The sequence below is a fragment of the Neomonachus schauinslandi genome, unplaced genomic scaffold (genome assembly GCF_002201575.2).
Source record: "Neomonachus schauinslandi unplaced genomic scaffold, ASM220157v2 HiC_scaffold_717, whole genome shotgun sequence".
NCBI lineage: Eukaryota > Metazoa > Chordata > Mammalia > Carnivora > Phocidae > Neomonachus > Neomonachus schauinslandi.
Window position 1 is genome coordinate 5467 of NW_025409407.1, and position 5466 is coordinate 10932.

A 5466-nucleotide genomic window follows, 5' to 3' on the forward strand; every position below is an offset into this window, starting at 1 on the left:
CCAAACCCAGACTGCTGGCACGAGGTCCCGGTGGTTCCCATCAATGCAGCCCAGGCGGGGAATCCCAGGGGCTTTGCATCTCTCTGTAACAGTCTCAGTTATGCAGAGGGGGAGCCGGAAGGGGGCGGACAGGAGAAGGGGGGGCCGCCACAGAACACACCAGAGGCGTGGGAACGGGGATATGTTTGCAGTCAAGAATGAGTGGAGCTTCTCTCCTCCACCTCGAGATGCAAGGCAGCTGGGCCCCTGGCCAGGCCCCGAGTCGCCAGGCCGGAGTGGAGCACGGCCTCCCCCAGCCCTGCCCCGGGGGCCTCCAGGCCCACACGCAGCCGGCCCCAGCCCTTCTTCCGCTCAGCCTGATTCCCTCCGGTGGGGAGCCCCTGTTCTTCCGCTGCCCCAGCCCCCTTAGCAGGAGGGAAAAGAGTCTGGGTCTTCGGGAGGGGGCAGAGCTCCTGGTGGACGGGAGGTGATCATCGTTTTGGTAGGAGGCAGAGAGCAGGAGGGCCTTCCCCGCCGGCTCCCCTCCCCAACTCTTCTCTGGGAGGGGGACAGCGGAGGACAGCCTCTGAGCTGGGCAACGAATCAGAGTTCTCAGCCCCCCTCTGTAAAAGGGGGTGCTAGCAGCAGAGCTGTCCTGCACATCAATACAGGAGTTAATACAGATGAAGCGCTGTGAGATCCCTAACATGCTCAATTCACGTTCGCGTCTCCCCACCTCCCGCACCCTGTCCCCATCCCCACTGCCCTTGGCACTGTCATACCCTTTGGGTATTAATTCCAAAAAAAGCTGTTTCTTGTTTTTTTCTGAAGAACCCCCAGGATGATCCGGGAATGGGGCTTTAGCTGCTGACACAGAGAAGGGAAATGGGGGTGGGAGGGGGCCAGCCCCCCCACAAAACCTGATCCCTCAGAACGATGGGCTGCCCGCCAGGTACATCTTCAAGCCAAAGCAGGTTGCTGAGACAGGACGCCTGGCTTCTGCTGCCCCCAGCCCCCAGCCTGAGCGCCAATCCCTGGCGCCCCCAGCCCCTTCTCCCATCTCTCTGTGTCCCCCTCCCGTCACAGAGTCCAGAGGTCCTAGTACTTAACAAGCTGTGTGACCTCAGGCATGTCACCTGAGCCCTGTAAGCCTCGATTCCCCTCTGTAAAATGGGAGAGTGGCCCCCACAGCTCGCGGGGTGCAGTGGGGGTTGAACCGCTAGGGCCGGTAATCACCCTGGAGCAGAGCCTCAGACCAGAAGCCACTCTGCAGTGTGCGGGGGCAGAGACAGAACCCCCCAAGTTCTAGGCTCTTGGCCTCTTCCTTTTGTTTTTGTTTTGTTCCTCATCAGAAACTCTCTGCTTTCTGGCAACTGGGGGGCTCAGTCGGTGGAGCGTCCGACTGGGCTCAGGTCACGATCTCGCAGTTGTGAGCTCGAGCCCCATGTCAGGCTCACGCTCAGCGCAGAGTCAGCCTCGGATGCTTTCTCCCTCTTCCTCTGCCCCTCTTCTCTCTCTCAAGTAAGTAAGAATAAATGAAGTCCTTAAAAAAAAAAACTCTCTGCTTTCTGCCTTTTTTGTCTTCATCAGTTTCTTGGTCTGTGTCTTTCTGCCTCTCTCCTTCCTTTCCTTTTTTTTTTTTTTAATTTATTTATCTGTTTTGAGAGAGAGAGCAGGGCGAGGAGCAGAGGGAGAGAATCTCCAACAGACTCCATGCTGGGCGCAGAGTCCGACATAGGGCTCCATCTCATGGCCCCTGAGATCACGACCTGAGCCAAAATCAAGAGTCGACACGACCGACTGAGCCACCCAGGCGCCCCTCTTCTTCCTTTCCTCTATCACGGCTGCCAGGCACAGCACGGTTGTGTGTTCACTGCACAAGGGCATCCACACTCGGTGTGCAGCGGAAGCTCACCGAGCCATGTGTCTTAGCTTAGCCACGGGGGCCTGGCCCCGGGTCTACCTCCCTTGTCTGTGTCTGTTTCTCTGTGCCCTTTCCAAGCCCATCTTGGCCATGGAGACAGGATCCCTTAGTTCTCCCCACTCAGCAGTGAGACCCCAGTCTGCCGCCTCCCCACACAGGGATGCACTCCGGCCCCCATGCCATGAGTCTACACGTGTCCGTGCTTGCACACACAGGCACAGAGCCCCGCCTACATCCAGCCAGGCCGCCAGGCACTCCAGGCTTGTCTGCCGGATGGACGGACAGGAAGCCTGTGTGCTGGCCAGAGGCTGGGCGGGAAGAGGGCAGGGGTGAGGGGCCGGCCTTGTGTTCTCTGTGGCTCAGGAAACAGAAGCTAGAGGGTCCTCAGTCCGACCTGTTTACTCATCAGGAAACAGGGAAACTGCGGGGATTCTGATTCACCGAACGTCTATCGCGTGCCTCCTGGAGGCTGGCGCCAATGCCAGGCCCGGCCCGCCGTGGCCACGGCCTACATGTGCTGCCGTCTGCCGTCCTCAGTCCCGGGAGGGCCACAGAGGTCTCAGGAAAGCGACTTGCCCGGGGCCAACTGGTGGTCAGCGGCAGCAGCGGGATTAGAATCGGGTTCAAAGAATAAGGCACTGGGTGGAGGGGAACCCCCAGACGACACAGGCCGGGAGGGACTCCCCTTCTGGCCCCCCGCTCCCTGCCACCCCCAGATACCCTCAGAAAGGGCCACTCCTCTCTGGCCACCGCTGCTGTCTGACGCCCTCTGTGGCTCCCCACACCACCACCACAGGAAAGGGCACCAGGAGCCAGGCCGGCCAGCGGTCCACCTTCCCAGGCCCTCAGGACGCCGCCCCTGGGGCCGCACACTTGCCGCATCCCTCCCGGCCTGAGTGCCGGCCTGCAGGCCCCCGAGGCCCGGGGGCCCTGGGCTGTTCTCCCCGGGGGCCGGCTCCAACACCTCCCCAGACGCCAGCCAAAGGGTCAGCACCCGTGTCCCTCCTCTGGGGGCATGTGGGGCCGACCCAGGCCAAGCCAGGAGTCCACAGCCCATGGAAGCCTTGGGGTCTGCTGGCCTGGTTGGGGCCGGTGTTGGGACTGCAGGTTTGTGCTCTGGCTTCCCCAGCAGGCTGGGCACCCTCCATCCATTCCTCTCCGAGGCCATGAGCAGGCTGGGTGCCTGCGCCATGACCATTATGCCTTTATCAAGGTTAGTCTTCCCCACTGGAACGGAGCTCTGTGGGCTCAGGGTGCTTTCCTGCCTTCCTCACCTTCCTCGCTACTGTCCCCGGCCCCGGCCAGCAGGGCATGCAGGGATGCCCGGCCCCCAGGACGTGGCCTCCCCCCCACCTCGGCCCCTCAGGCAGCAGCACTGGGCCCTCAAACCCAGGACTGGCAAGACGCCGGAAACTGGGGGAGTTCATAGAGAGCCTCCACCCTTATAGAGTGAAAGGCGGCCCCAGACTGCCCTCCTGACCTCCAGCAGGCGTTCCTCCGGCGGCCTCTGAGTTCCTAACGGATGAGCGCACAGTCCTGCAAGGCTCTGAGTCACCTGGGGAGGAGGAGGTGTGCCCTCATGGCCTGCACCCTTATCCCGGGCCTCGGGCCTGGGACACCGCCCCCTCCCTGGCCACCCACACGCTTCCCCCGGAATCAGAGGCACTGGGCCCCTGATGCCCTATGGGGGCGTGGGAGGCAGAGAGAGGGGAGGGGACCCAGGAGGCCCCATGTTCCAGAGCCCCCCACATGCCGGTTCCCTCTAGAGACCTCTGTCTTGGCTCGCGTGGGAGAGCTGTATCTCCAGCCCTCGTTAAATGTGGGCCAGATGATTTCTGCTCATTCTCTCCGCAGTCCTGAAAGTAGGTGCTATTGTGCTTCCCATTCTATAGAAAAAGAAATATCCCAGAGAAGGTAAGCAATCTGCCCCACAGGTCACACAGCCAGGTGAGGGCAGAGCAGGGATGGGGACCCGGAAGCCTGTGCTAACCCTTTACATCCTCCCCCACCCCACACCCACCCGCATCTTCCCTCTGGTCTTCGGACTCCCCACTCTCCTCCGTCTCCACCCCTTTCTGTTCTTTCCCTGGGTCGCTGCTCTGTTTTCCGAAGTCTGCCCTTTCTTCCCTCCGGCTCTTGTTTGCAATGTCACTGTCTCTGTTCTCTTATCTCTCTTTATATCTCCATCTTTGTCTTTCTCTCTCCTTCCTGGTCTCCCCTTCCTCCTGCTGGCCTCTCCGTGCCCGATTATGTGCCAGGATGGTGCCGACACCCTCCCGAGCTAGGACGGCGGGGCTAGGACTTTGGGGCTAGGACTTTGGGGCTAGGACTTCGGGGCTAGGACTTTGGGGCTAGGACTTCGGGGCTAGGACTTTGGGGCTAGAATGGCCAGGGCTAGAATGGCTGGGGCTAGGACGGCGGGGCTAGGACTTCGGGGCTAGGACTTTGGGGCTAGGACTTTGGGGCTAGGACTTCAGGGCTAAGACTTCGGGGCTAGGATTGGGGCTAGGACGGCAGGGCTAGGACTTCGGGGCTAGGACGGCGGGGCTGGGACTTCGGGGCTGAGACTTCAGGGCTAGAATGGCCGGGCCCTCCTGCGTCCAGGGAGGCTCTTTCTCAGTGTTTCCCAGGCCACGCCAAGGAGAGGCTGGAGAGCACAGCAGCGGCTGCCCTGCCAGACCCCAGCAGCCTGACCCCAGCACCCTCCCCAGCAGCTTGGGGTGGGGGGCAGGCAGACAGCAGTACAGTGACCTCTGTCTGCCTGGAAAGCCAGTTTCCTCTTCTGGGAAAGTCTGATAGGGAATGGGGTAGGGGAATGAAGAAAGATGTCAGCCCTGGGTTTCACCTCCCAGTGAGGAGAGGGGGCCAGAGAGGTGAGCCTGGCCTCCCACCCAGCTCCTAGGCGCAGGCAAGGAGGCTGGGTAGACGTGGGGGGCTTCAGACGTGGGAGAGGCGCAGCAGGGGACCGGGGACAGGAGGGCTGCCCCCACACTGGCTCACATGCAAATGCACACAGGCACTAGAGCGTGGAGGGGTGGGCTGGGGTTCAGGGAAGAGCCCCCTGGCCGCACCATCCCCCTGCCCAGGCCCAGCTGAGAGCTGACCCCTTGCCCAGTCCTGCCTGGAGCAGACGTCTGGCCGAGCCTGGGAACCTCGGGCCACCACAAGCTGTTCCCATCCCTGGGGACAGCCCAGCCCCGGGAGAGGCCACTCATGCAAGGTCAGGACAGGAGATCCAGGATCCAGCACGGAGGCCAGAGATGGGTAGGGCTGAGGGGTGGCCTTATGAGGGCCCCGGCTCCTGGGGCCGGCCACCCCCACCCCAGCCTTGCCACCGCAAATGATCTGCACCCCCCCCCCCAAGGCTTTCTGCTGATGCAGACACGGGAGACCTGTGGCCAACTTCTCGTGCTCAAAACTGGCAAAGCCAGGGGCGCCAAGGAGCTGCACACCTGGCCCCGTCCCTAGCGCTCCTGCCCGGTCAGGTCAGGTCTTAGCACCCGCAGCAGTAACAATAGCCCTGAGCAGGCGCTGTGCTAAGAGGAGACAAGTTTTTGTTCCCC